The sequence below is a fragment of the Stigmatopora argus genome, chromosome 3, assembly GCF_051989625.1.
Source record: "Stigmatopora argus isolate UIUO_Sarg chromosome 3, RoL_Sarg_1.0, whole genome shotgun sequence".
NCBI lineage: Eukaryota > Metazoa > Chordata > Actinopteri > Syngnathiformes > Syngnathidae > Stigmatopora > Stigmatopora argus.
Genome location: NC_135389.1, coordinates 4,690,070 through 4,703,616, shown reverse-complemented (window position 1 = coordinate 4,703,616; position 13,547 = coordinate 4,690,070). Strand labels below are relative to the sequence as shown.

Below are 13,547 nucleotides of genomic sequence, written 5' to 3'. Positions count from 1 at the left end.
GTACTATTAACAAAGTATGCCTAGGACTTGGAAATAACCATTTTAATTGCCGTTTTACAACTTTCAGCATCATACAAAAAAAATTCCAATTGAATTCATTCACAAAGAATGTGATCTCTGGTTTAAAATTTAGCTCAACATCCTCATTCAAATCATTTTGAGCAGGCCCGTCTTGTTTTTAGAATAAAACAGCCCATCGCCTCGCTCCTATCAACCAGCCGAGGACCGCTATCATTTACAAAACAGCACGTTTTGCCTTTCCCCGCCTCGTCATCAAAAACAATAATTAGTATCTGTGGAACAAGCCGTATCGCTTGTGTCTCGTTTTATATATGTAGGTTTATTCCTTAGGTTTTCCCAATTCAGCTTTCAATAAAAAAGGCATCTGTAGTCACATCACATTTAATTCTTGCAAGAGAGAATACATCCGGCAGCTCGCCCCACCCAAGATTATTCTAAAGACCGGCATTATGTCCTGCCTATTTAAGGCTTCAAATCAAAACAATTACAAGGTTATCGATTCCATTTGCGTAAGCAAGAAACAAAACAATTCCATAATCAAGCAAACCAAGCGTCAACCTGGCGTCACAAATTAAAACAATATACAAGTTGATTGATAGCCATCCGTTGAGCCAACAACAATTTAAGCGTCCTTCACCGATCTTCCCTGTTGAACTCGCATCTGGGGAAGGGGTCGACGCGTATCTTCCAGTAATCAGTCCTCGGAGCAAGAACTCAGTGGATTGTTTTATGTCCTTTCGAACTTGTATCTCTCGCTGTCCTGGAGAGCGACCTTGGCGCAAGCGTTTGCTTCACATATTAATTCAACTCTAACATAAAGGCGATCAAACACATATATATATTGTTTAATATAGTTACACATTTAGGATGAGCAAATATATTGATTAATATAGTAAGCATGTATATTATAAGGCTCTATATTCATTGCAAACACATTTATAATAATGATTACCCCAACATTGCACCCCCACGGGCCGGATCGCTTCCGTTCGATATCTGGAAAGACCGTGCACGGCGCTTAAATACCCTTTCCGGGCTGGATTACTCGACGAGGCGACTTGGGTTCTCGACGGTTGACGACTAACACTCTGAAAGAGACATCTGGTGTCATATCTGGTAAGTCCATTTTTTTTAAATGTGACTCGCATCCAGGGGACTGCGACACGCGTCCAGGGGACTGCGTTACAAACCCTGGGTATACTAGTCGCTGCCAGGTAACGAGACAGAGCATGAGTCTATAAAACTTGGGGCAGTTCGGGGTGTCCTGTACTGTGGTCCGGAAAGGTACAAATATAACTCTGACAGTATATCAAGCTAGGGTATACATTTGTGTTGCGTGTGTTACGTGTTGCGTGTGTTACGTGTGTCCTTCCGCGGAAAAGAAATTTGAAAATCAAAGCGCTACAAGGGTTAAACACCTAAATTTATGGATAAACAAATATGGGTTTGCTGGCCAGCTTAAATATGCATGAAATATTAAAACCTGCGGGATAAAATACGCACTAAGCATAGAAGTAATCTATATATAATATGTGAAGGGAGACACAAGCGATACGGCTTGTTCCACAGATACTAATTATTGTTTTTGATGACGAGGCGGGGAAAGGCAAAACGTGCTGTTTTGTAAATGATAGCGGTCCTCGGCTGGTTGATAGGAGCGAGGCGATGGGCTGTTTTATTCTAAAAACAAGACGGGCCTGCTCAAAATGATTTGAATGAGGATGTTGAGCTAAATTTTAAACCAGAGATCACATTCTTTGTGAATGAATTCAATTGGAATTTTTTTTGTATGATGCTGAAAGTTGTAAAACGGCAATTAAAATGGTTATTTCCAAGTCCTAGGCATACTTTGTTAATAGTACCTAAATGTACTGTCAATTTAATGGAATGAAATGGCTTATTGCGGATTATCTTGGTTTTATCCTGTCAGCGGGAATATTTTGGTTAACAGAAATACAAAACAGCAAATTAAATGTTTAGCGGGGTTGCCAAAACTGCGTTTTTTGTCATACTCTAAACTTGCCAAATAATGTGTTGATTGGGGGGAAGCGCTCTGTTTTGGTGCGGCTGATTTGATGGTGTTGGACATTATAATACAGTATGCGCGCGGACCGCACAAGCGACTAAAAATTTTGGGGGACCCCTTCCGTGGAGAATATTACAATTATTGGCCTTGAAGGCGCTGAAGCAAACTTGAGGGCAGAAATGGGTTTTGCTATGATATAGTTGTGCTTGCAGCATATTGTGCGTTGTAATTGTACACAGGAGGTGAAACATTGTGCGCAGAAAGAAAAAGAGGTCGCTTAGGAATGTCAACATTGATAAGCTGCTTCTGCAGCGAGCGTGAAGGTCACAGTCAGCGGCTAAGGGCGCGCTTCCGTTTAAACATTTCAGAATAAGAACAATCATGGTCTGCAAGGGATGCATGGTTCCGCAATTATCTTCGCATTTATTTTTGGGATTTAATAAGAAATAGTTTTCGAGGTGATAGAAAATCTGTTTGGCAAAGATTGATTTGGTAAAAGCTTTGGAATTGGGAATAAATACTATTATTATTATTTTATTTTTTTTGTCTTGTGAAGTTCAAAGGGCTCTTGATTGAAGAGAGCTAGTTTTGGAGGATAAAACGATATTATTACAGTTTTTGAATGGTTGGTTTGTTCAAAATACTTCAATATAGGTGATTGGCTGGTTTAAAGAAAAATGAATGGAATTTTGTTTTTGTTTTTTTTACAATATTATGGCATATTGGTTACAATTTGTGGGTCCTTTATTAAGCATTGAAAAAAATTGTAATTAGGAAATGCCTAGTAAAAGGTTGATTTCTCTAATTTAATTATTGTAGATTTTCCTTGTGGTAACGGAGAGCTATAATAAATGGCTCTTATCTTAAGTAAACATAGTATGGGGTGATTTACAAATTATTTTTTTAGGTACTAAGAGTTATTTGGTTGTTAAAGAGATCAGACATGAATTTAACAATGCAGAAATGGCATGAGAAATTTCGTGGCATTCGTCCAAATTATTAGGTAAATTGAACCTGGCTGGGGTAGATAAGATAATTGGTTAAGGATAGGCATAGTTTCCCTAGAAGAAACATGGAGCGCCTTTAGGTGCACAAAACGCGTTCCTTGTTTGACCTGAAGGGGAAAATGCTGTGGTATAGGTCATATTGATTACTATTGGGACTTTACTGCCTATTGCTTTAGGGGCATACAAATTAAGAATTTAGCCAAAACTTACTGCATTGCGATTATGGGGTTAATACACCTGAATGTTACGGTGATAACGATTGGCAATAACAAGCTTAGATATAGGGGAATATCTACAAAAAAAAAAAAAAAATAAAAAATAAAATCTAAATTCAGGTGGGGCCTTTCATGGTGTGAAACAAGTGATGAAATAATGTCTATGTTTTAAAAATAACATCTCCAAATTATAAAATATCAACCTTGGAGAAATGCTTTAAGTAGATGGGTTGACTAGAATGGGCAAAATTCGATAACATGGAAAGGGGGGTAACTTAATGCAGAACAATGAGATAAAGTCTTTTACAAACGGTTAAAATACAAAAAGGGGGTGTGTGTGTGTTTCAATGTGTCACAACTTTTCCGTTATTACATTATCGGCGATATGTGGCATGTGAATCTAATACATTAATTATCTAGTTTCTTCAGGCATCAATTTTGCGGTTCGAGGATCTACTAATGCGGAGTGGATCCAGACCTTCCGGAGTGTGGAGTATTCCTGGTGTCCTCAAGAATTCGTAGGTTTTCTCTGGGTACTCCAGTTGTACTCCAACAAACCAAAATTGTGGATGATTGGGGGAGCACTCAAAGCAAATTCCTTGATTATGAGTGCGAGCGTGGATGAGTGTCTGTCTTTTGTGTTTTAATTGGCTGGCCACCAAGATATATCAATATTCTAATATCAAGGTGGAATATTTCTGAAATCGCTGATAAGCCTTTCAAGGACGGCGGTGGCAGAGTAGGACAGAAACAAAAAGAAAAGAATTTCGCCAAATGAAATTTTTTTGATTTCTGCAATGGGAAATTTTGGGAACCTGGGGGACTAAACAAAAACAAAAGACTTATCTGGGAGGGCTGCCATTTTGAGTCATGGTAAATTTCATGCCTCAAAAAAGGGAGGTTATATATATTCAATCTATATGCGGATATATGGCCAAAACACGGGCGATTCCCCCTTATGTCAAGCTACAAAAACTACATATCCATTTCAAAGGATACACATGGATTTTATAGAATATGTGTGGTACATAACAGTCCTAAAACAGATTGGGGAAACCTTGTTGCAGAAACTGGTCTAGATTGGCAAGCTTGGATGACACACCCGTGTGCAAAAAACCATCAGGCCTTCGATAAAATTAAACCATACGGTGGGGGCATTACAAATCATTATTCAGACTGATCCGCCATAGTAAAATTAAAATCTGAAATGACCAGAGAATTCATTTCTGCAACGGGGAGTTCCCAAACGGGAGGCGGTAAGAAAAATTGGTTATTGTTGATGGAAAATGCAGCTATTACTATAAATCAAACCTGCATAACATGTATGGGGCCCCGCCCTCTCTTACGAGCAGTACCCGCGCAAATTACTCCTGATTGTGTAATGGAGATAAGACAAATGAAAATATAAGCCCCAATTGTGAAAAATGGAATAATGTCTACCCAGTTACAAGAGCAGCAAAGGACAAGCCTAACTTTTCAACAAAATGTAAGCTTTTAAATCATTTTACCTGCTTAAAACCTTACAGGGCATGGTCTGAAGCTGGAGGCGATAATGAGACATGGTGCGCTCGAATCCTAAAACCGACTACACCCTGGTACCACGTTCTGACCTATGGTGGTGGTGGGGTCAAAACAAATTATACGACTCCTGCCAAAATGACAGCAGGACTTTGTGCCTTGGTCTCACTGCTATTACCAGTGTCTGTTTTTCCATCTACAGTAGAGGAGATACAATTGGCTGCACAGAAATCCGGTATGATGGCGGGCCCCTCGCGATGGCGTCGATCGGCATGGAGAGAGGGTGATCCGACATACATTGATGCGATTGGCATCCACGGGGCCTACCAGATGAGTATAAATTGGCTAATCAGATCGCAGCAGGTTGGGAGTATATTTTTCTTTTAATTACTCCAAACAAAAATGTTGATTGGATAAATTACCTGCATTACAATGTCCAAAAAACTTGGAAACTATACTGAACAGGGATTTGTGGCGATAAAGGAACAATTGGCAGCCACCAGTCTTATGGCGTTCCAGGATCGCATAGCAGTTGATATGCTGCTTGCGGAGCAAGGGGGCGTGTGTGCAATGTTTGGAGATCAATGTTGCACCTTCATACCGAACAACACGTCACCCGGTGGGTCCCTCACCCAGGCCATTAGTGGCCTGCAGACCCTCAACCGCAATATGAAGGAGCATTCTGGAGTCAGAGAATCCGCCCTTGAAAGCTGGTGGCATAAGTCTTTTGGGAGGTATAAGGATTTGGCCAAATCTGTTGCATTTTTCCGTAGCCCTTTTTGCTACGATTTTGACATTATGCGGGTGTTGTATTATTCCCTGCTTAAGATCTTTGATAAGCCGACTTATAACCACTGCGATTGCCCCTACAAATTCTAAATTGCATGAATTATATCCCCTACTACTGAAACGTGCTGACACTAACAGTGAATTTCAAGAGCATGGTAGTGCCGAGGATGAAAAATATGGCGAAAATGATTTTGTTTTCTGCTTTCAGACCTGCCGAACGAGTAGGGCCTAAGCGGGCAAAATTAAAACAGCCAACGGAGATATCCCTCTCTTCTTGGATTTGCCATAAAATAAATAACGAACATATAATAAAAAAGGGGGGAATGTTGGGTTAATTCTGGGATGTTACTATATGTTCATTTAGAATTAATGGAATAAAGCTGAAAGGAAGTTTTATTAAGGGGATCATGTGCAAATTTATAATATAGGGGGGAATGTTGGGGTAATCATTATTATAAATGTGTTTGCAATGAATATAGAGCCTTATAATATACATGCTTACTATATTAATCAATATATTTGCTCATCCTAAATGTGTAACTATATTAAACAATATATATATGTGTTTGATATAGTTACACATTTAGGATGAGCAAATATATTGATTAATATAGTAAGCATGTATATTATAAGGCTCTATATTCATTGCAAACACATTTATAATAATGATTACCCCAACATTCCCCCCTATATTATAAATTTGCACATGATCCCCTTAATAAAACTTCCTTTCAGCTTTATTCCATTAATTCTAAATGAACATATAGTAACATCCCAGAATTAACCCAACACACACGATGAGGATGGGTTTCGAACCCATGCGTGTAGAACACAATGGATTAGCAGTCCATCACCTTAACCTCTCGGTCACCTCACAGCCTATTATGTTGAGGTACGTGGGAATCAATGAGAGTCACATATTGCCCTCGAATCCCTAGAATATGATAACTTATTTTCTCGTGCAAAGACTGTACAGCAGGAGGGGAATTAGCTCAAGTGGTAGAGCGCTCGCTTTGCATGTGAGAGGCAGTGGGATCGATGCCCACATTCTCCAATCAGCTCCTTTTTGTCGTCGCTTGGATGATTTAGCATGCTTGGCTTTTAAGAAAATTTGACTTTCAATATGTGGTCGAAATGTATCATTCATTCATTTTTAACACTGCTTTTTCTGTTCAGGGTAGCAGGGTGCTTGAGCCTATCCCAGCAGACTTTGTACGATGAAAAACTATACCCTAATCTCGTGACTAAACTAATCTTTACCAGTTTTTGGGCTTTTATGATTCTTTTTTCTGAAAACATTCAAAGACACAATGTTTTGCAAGAGTTCTGTTGCCCCAATTAGTGCCCATCGTTGTTAAGGTGGGCAGATTGGACCAGAGTCAATACCTTGATTAAAGTTAGCACCCATGCTTAAAAAAGTCTGTAATGTATCCAAGACTTTGCCTTACCAAGTTTTCTGTACTTGAGGAATTGATTCTGGGGAGAGTGTAAATTCTTTCCTCAGGAGAGATAGCACCCCTGGTCCTCACATTCCTCACTATGTGAGTGTTTACTTGTATAAAATGCCATGGATGATGTCTGAATGCAGAAATGCTTTGAGTATCATTACTAAACCAAAAGGTGAACTGTATTTAACAGACAGGTGCCGTTTATTCTGTAAGGACAATGCATAACATCCACAAACAGTAAGGACTCCACATTGAATTTCGAGCAGACCCACAGATCAAGGAAGAATGACAAATTACCCCCAGTTTCCAATTGCAACTTCACAGTGCCTTTATTACTGAAAGAGACAAGTCTTTAGAAGCATGTCTGTGTTTTCGTGAAATTTAGGTCTGGACATTGAATATTTGGTGTAACATTGAAGAAATTTGATCAATGTCATTGTTTTTATTGATGTCCTTCAACAAAGAGATCAGAAGGGCATATAGTGTTTGAAGGGCATATATTGTTTGAAGGGCATATATTGTTTGAAGGGGAATTAGCTCAAGTGGTAGAGCGCTCGCTTAGCATGTGAGAGGCAGTGGGATCGATGCCCACATTCTCCATGAGGAACCAACTTTTGTTCCCTTGGTCAAAGCACCAAGTCTGTTTTTGTTTTAAATTTGTATTTCTGGAAATGGTCGAAGGCAGTATCATTTTGCAGGAAATGATTAGGCCCATTGTGGATGCATTTTTAGTATTGTGGGCACAATGGCGCAGAGAAAAAATCGTAAGTAAAAATGTCACTCACGCTTCTTAAGTGTAGGTAGGTCCTTTTCTAATGGTGTGTTATGATGTTGAAGATCAAACTTCACCCATGCTAACTGGCACAGAGAGACATTAGAGAAAACACACGATGAGGATGGGTTTCGAACCCATGCATGTAGAACACAATGGATTAGCAGTCCATCACCTTAACCTCTCGGTCACCTCACAGCCTGTTATGTTGAGGTACGTGGGAATCAATGAGAGTCACATATTGCCCTCGAATCCCTAGAATATGATAACTTATTTTCTCGTGCAAAGACTGTACAGCAGGAGGGGAATTAGCTCAAGTGGTAGAGCGCTCGCTTTGCATGTGAGAGGCAGTGGGATCGATGCCCACATTCTCCAATCAGCTCCTTTTTGTCGTCGCTTGGATGATTTAGCATGCTTGGCTTTTAGAAAATTTGACTTTCAATATGTGGTCGAAATGTATCATTCATTTATTTTTAACACTGCTTTTTCTGTTCAGGGTAACAGGGTGCTTGAGCCTATCCCAGCAGACTTTGTACGATGAAAAACTATACCCTAATCTCGTGACTAAACTAATCTTTACCAGTTTTTGGGCTTTTATGATTCTTTTTTCTGAAAACATTCAAAGACACAATGTTTTGCAAGAGTTCTGTTGCCCCAATTAGTGCCCATCGTTGTTAAGGTGGGCAGATTGGACCAGAGTCAATACCTTGATTAAAGTTAGCACCCATGCTTAAAAAAGTCTGTAATGTATCCAAGACTTTGCCTTACCAAGTTTTCTGTACTTGAGGAATTGATTCTGGGGAGAGTGTAAATTCTTTCCTCAGGAGAGATAGCACCCCTGGTCCTCACATTCCTCACTATGTGAGTGTTTACTTGTATAAAATGCCATGGATGATGTCTGAATGCAGAAATGCTTTGAGTATCATTACTAAACCAAAAGGTGAACTGTATTTAACAGACAGGTGCCGTTTATTCTGTAAGGACAATGCATAACATCCACAAACAGTAAGGACTCCACATTGAATTTCGAGCAGACCCACAGATCAAGGAAGAATGACAAATTACCCCCAGTTTCCAATTGCAACTTCACAGTGCCTTTATTACTGAAAGAGACAAGTCTTTAGAAGCATGTCTGTGTTTTCGTGAAATTTAGGTCTGGACATTGAATATTTGGTGTAACATTGAAGAAATTTGATCAATGTCATTGTTTTTATTGACGTCCTTCAACAAAGAGATCAGAAGGGCATATAGTGTTTGAAGGGCATATATTGTTTGAAGGGGAATTAGCTCAAGTGGTAGAGCGCTCGCTTAGCATGTGAGAGGCAGTGGGATCGATGCCCACATTCTCCATGAGGAACCTACTTTTGTTCCCTTGGTCAAAGCACCAAGTCTGTTTTTGTTTTAAATTTGTATTTCTGGAAATGGTCGAAGGCAGTATCATTTTGCAGGAAATGAATAGGCCCATTGTGGATGCATTTTTAGTATTGTGGGCACAATGGCGCAGAGAAAAAATGCCACTCACGCTTCTTAAGTGTAGGTAGGTCCTTTTCGAATGGTGTGTTATGATGTTGAAGATCAAACTTCACCCATGCTAACTGGCACAGAGAGACATTACAGAAAACACACGATGAGGATGGGTTTCGAACCCATGCGTGTAGAACACAATGGATTAGCAGTCCATCACCTTAACCTCTCGGTCACCTCATCACCTATTATCTTGCGGTACGTGGGAATCAATGAGAGTCACATATTGCCCTCGAATCCCTAGAATATGATGACTTATTTTCGCGTGCAAAGACTGTACAGCAGGAGGGGAATTAGCTCAAGTGGTAGAGCGCTCGCTTTGCATGTGAGAGGCAGTGGGATCGATGCCCACATTCTCCAATCAACTCCTTTTTGTCGTCGCTTGGATGATTTAGCATGCTTGGCTTTTAAGAAAATTTGACTTTCAATATGTGGTCGAAATTTATCATTCATTCATTTTTAACACTGCTTTTTCTGTTCAGGGTAGCAGGGTGCTTGAGCCTATCCCAGCAGACTTTGTACGATGAAAAACTATACCCTAATCTCGTGACTAGACTAATCTTTACCAATTTTGGGGCTTTTATGATTCTTTTTTTCTGAAAACATTCAAAGACACAATGTTTTGCAAGAGTTCTGTTGCCCCAATTAGTGCCCATCGTTGTTAAGGTGGGCAGATTTGACCAGAGTCAATACCTTGGTTAAAGTTAGCACCCATGCTTAAAAAAGTCTGTAATGTATCCAAGACTTTGCCTTACCAAGTTTTCTGTACTTCAGGAATTGATTCTGGGGAGAGTGTAAATTCTTTCCTCAGGAGAGATAGCACCCCTGGTCCTCACATTCCTCACTATGTGAGTGTTTACTTGTCTAAAATGCCATGAATGATGTCTGAATGCAGAAACGCTTTGAGTATCGTTACTAAACCAAAAGGTGAACTGTATTTAACAGACAGGTGCCGTTTTTTCGGTTAGGACAATGCATAACATCCACAAACATTAAGGACTCCACATTGAATTTCTAGCAGACCTGCAGATCAAGGAAGAATGACAAATTACCCCCAGTTTCCAATTGCAACTTCACAGTGCCTTTATTACTGAAAGAGACAAGTCTTTAGAAGCATGTCTGTGTTTTCGTGAAATTTAGGTCTGGACATTGAATATTTGGTGTAACATTGAAGAAATTTGATCAATGTCATTGTTTTTATTGACGTCCTTCAACAAAGAGATCAGAAGGGCATATAGTGTTTGAAGGGCATATATTGTTTGAAGGGGAATTAGCTCAAGTGGTAGAGCGCTCGCTTAGCATGTGAGAGGCAGTGGGATCGATGCCCACATTCTCCATGAGGAACCTACTTTTGTTCCCTTGGTCAAAGCACCAAGTCTGTTTTTGTTTTAAATTTGTATTTCTGGAAATGGTCGAAGGCAGTATCATTTTGCAGGAAATGAATAGGCCCATTGTGGATGCATTTTTAGTATTGTGGGCACAATGGCGCAGAGAAAAAATCGTAAGTAAAAATGTCACTCACGCTTCTTAAGTGTAGGTAGGTCCTTTTCGAATGGTGTGTTATGATGTTGAAGATCAAACTTCACCCATGCTAACTGGCACAGAGAGACATTACAGAAAACACACGATGAGGATGAGATTCGAACCCATGCGTGTAGAACACAATGGATTAGCAGTCCATCACCTTAACCTCTCGGTCACCTCATCGCCTATGATTTTGAGGTACGTGGGAATCAATGAGAGTCACATATTGCCCTCGAATCCCTAGAATATGATAACTTATTTTCTTCTGCAAAGACTGTACAGCAGGAGGGGAATTAGCTCAAGTGGTAGAGCGCTCGCTTTGCATGTGAGAGGCAGTGGGATTGATGCCCACATTCTCCAATCAACTCCTTTTTGTCGTCGCTTGGATGATTTTGCATGCTTGGCTTTTAAGAAAATTTGACTTTCAATATGTGGTCGAAATTTATCATTCATTCATTTTTAACACTGCTTTTTCTGTTCAGGGTAGCAGGGTGCTTGAGCCTATCCCAGCAGACTTTGTACGATGAAAAACTATACCCTAATCTCGTGACTAGACTAATCTTTACCAATTTTTGGGCTTTTATGATTCTTTTTTTCTGAAAACATTCAAAGACACAATGTTTTGCAAGAGTTCTGTTTCCCCAATTAGTGCCCATCGTTGTTAAGGTGGGCAGATTTGACCAGAGTCAATACCTTGGTTAAAGTTAGCACCCATGCTTAAAAAAGTCTGTAATGTATCCAAGACTTTGCCTTACCAAGTTTTCTGTACTTGAGGAATTGATTCTGGGGAGAGTGTAAATTCTTTCCTCAGGAGAGATAGCACCCCTGGTCCTCACATTCCTCACTATGTGAGTGTTTACTTGTCTAAAATGCCATGGATGATGTCTGAATGCAGAAACGCTTTGAGTATCGTTACTAAACCAAAAGGTGAACTGTATTTAACAGACAGGTGCCGTTTTTTCTGTTAGGACAATGCATAACATCCACAAACATTAAGGACTCCACATTGAATTTCTAGCAGACCTACAGATCAAGGAAGAATGACAAATTACCCCCAGTTTCCAATTGCAACTTCACAGTGCCTTTATTACTGAAAGAGACAAGTCTTTAGAAGCATGTCTGTGTTTTCGTGAAATTTAGGTCTGGATATTGAATATTTGGTGTAACATTGAAGAAATTTGATCAATGTCATTGTTTTTATTGACGTCCTTCAACAAAGAGATCAGAAGGGCATATAGTGTTTGAAGGGCACATAGTATTTGAAGGGGAATTAGCTCAAGTGGTAGAGTGCTCGCTTAGCATGTGAGAGGCAGTGAGATCGATGCCCACATTCTCCATGAGGAACCTACTTTTGTTCCCTTGGTCAAAGCACCAAGTCTGTTTTTGTTTTAAATTTGTATTTCTGGAAATGGTCGAAGGCAGTATCATTTTGCAGGAAATGAATAGGCCCATTGTGGATGCATTTTTAGTATTGTGGGCACAATGGCGCAGAGAAAAAATCCTAAGTAAAAATGCCACTCACGCTTCTTAAGTGTAGGTAGGTCCTTTTCTAATGGTGTGTTATGATGTTGAAGATCAAACTTCACCCATGCTAACTGGCACAGAGAGACATTAGAGAAAACACACGATGAGGATGGGTTTCGAACCCATGCATGTAGAACACAATGGATTAGCAGTCCATCACCTTAACCTCTCGGTCACCTCACAGCCTGTTATGTTGAGGTACGTGGGAATCAATGAGAGTCACATATTGCCCTCGAATCCCTAGAATATGATAACTTATTTTCTCGTGCAAAGACTGTACAGCAGGAGGGGAATTAGCTCAAGTGGTAGAGCGCTCGCTTTGCATGTGAGAGGCAGTGGGATCGATGCCCACATTCTCCAATCAGCTCCTTTTTGTCGTCGCTTGGATGATTTAGCATGCTTGGCTTTTAGAAAATTTGACTTTCAATATGTGGTCGAAATGTATCATTCATTTATTTTTAACACTGCTTTTTCTGTTCAGGGTAACAGGGTGCTTGAGCCTATCCCAGCAGACTTTGTACGATGAAAAACTATACCCTAATCTCGTGACTAAACTAATCTTTACCAGTTTTTGGGCTTTTATGATTCTTTTTTCTGAAAACATTCAAAGACACAATGTTTTGCAAGAGTTCTGTTGCCCCAATTAGTGCCCATCGTTGTTAAGGTGGGCAGATTGGACCAGAGTCAATACCTTGATTAAAGTTAGCACCCATGCTTAAAAAAGTCTGTAATGTATCCAAGACTTTGCCTTACCAAGTTTTCTGTACTTGAGGAATTGATTCTGGGGAGAGTGTAAATTCTTTCCTCAGGAGAGATAGCACCCCTGGTCCTCACATTCCTCACTATGTGAGTGTTTACTTGTATAAAATGCCATGGATGATGTCTGAATGCAGAAATGCTTTGAGTATCATTACTAAACCAAAAGGTGAACTGTATTTAACAGACAGGTGCCGTTTATTCTGTAAGGACAATGCATAACATCCACAAACAGTAAGGACTCCACATTGAATTTCGAGCAGACCCACAGATCAAGGAAGAATGACAAATTACCCCCAGTTTCCAATTGCAACTTCACAGTGCCTTTATTACTGAAAGAGACAAGTCTTTAGAAGCATGTCTGTGTTTTCGTGAAATTTAGGTCTGGACATTGAATATTTGGTGTAACATTGAAGAAATTTG

General features: G+C 39.8%; 1 protein-coding gene and 10 non-coding genes across 15 annotated transcripts in view; 8 read left to right on the top strand and 3 right to left on the bottom strand.

Moving 5' to 3' along the window:
- poglut3 (protein O-glucosyltransferase 3) overlaps positions 1-13,547 on the top strand; it is a 105,016-nt gene that overhangs the window by 77,735 nt on the left and 13,734 nt on the right. The window lies entirely within an intron of this gene.
- Positions 6,372-6,453, bottom strand: trnas-gcu (transfer RNA serine (anticodon GCU)). Its single transcript has one exon. It is a non-coding gene; the product is annotated as a tRNA-Ser (tRNA).
- Positions 6,558-6,630, top strand: trnaa-ugc (transfer RNA alanine (anticodon UGC)). Its single transcript has one exon. It is a non-coding gene; the product is annotated as a tRNA-Ala (tRNA).
- Positions 7,552-7,624, top strand: trnaa-agc (transfer RNA alanine (anticodon AGC)). The gene has a single exon. It is a non-coding gene; the product is annotated as a tRNA-Ala (tRNA).
- Positions 8,099-8,171, top strand: trnaa-ugc (transfer RNA alanine (anticodon UGC)). Its single transcript has one exon. It is a non-coding gene; the product is annotated as a tRNA-Ala (tRNA).
- trnaa-agc (transfer RNA alanine (anticodon AGC)) lies at positions 9,074-9,146 on the top strand. The gene has a single exon. It is a non-coding gene; the product is annotated as a tRNA-Ala (tRNA).
- Positions 9,422-9,503, bottom strand: trnas-gcu (transfer RNA serine (anticodon GCU)). The gene has a single exon. It is a non-coding gene; the product is annotated as a tRNA-Ser (tRNA).
- On the top strand, positions 9,608-9,680 carry trnaa-ugc (transfer RNA alanine (anticodon UGC)). The gene has a single exon. It is a non-coding gene; the product is annotated as a tRNA-Ala (tRNA).
- On the top strand, positions 10,585-10,657 carry trnaa-agc (transfer RNA alanine (anticodon AGC)). Its single transcript has one exon. It is a non-coding gene; the product is annotated as a tRNA-Ala (tRNA).
- On the bottom strand, positions 10,946-11,027 carry trnas-gcu (transfer RNA serine (anticodon GCU)). Its single transcript has one exon. It is a non-coding gene; the product is annotated as a tRNA-Ser (tRNA).
- On the top strand, positions 12,656-12,728 carry trnaa-ugc (transfer RNA alanine (anticodon UGC)). The gene has a single exon. It is a non-coding gene; the product is annotated as a tRNA-Ala (tRNA).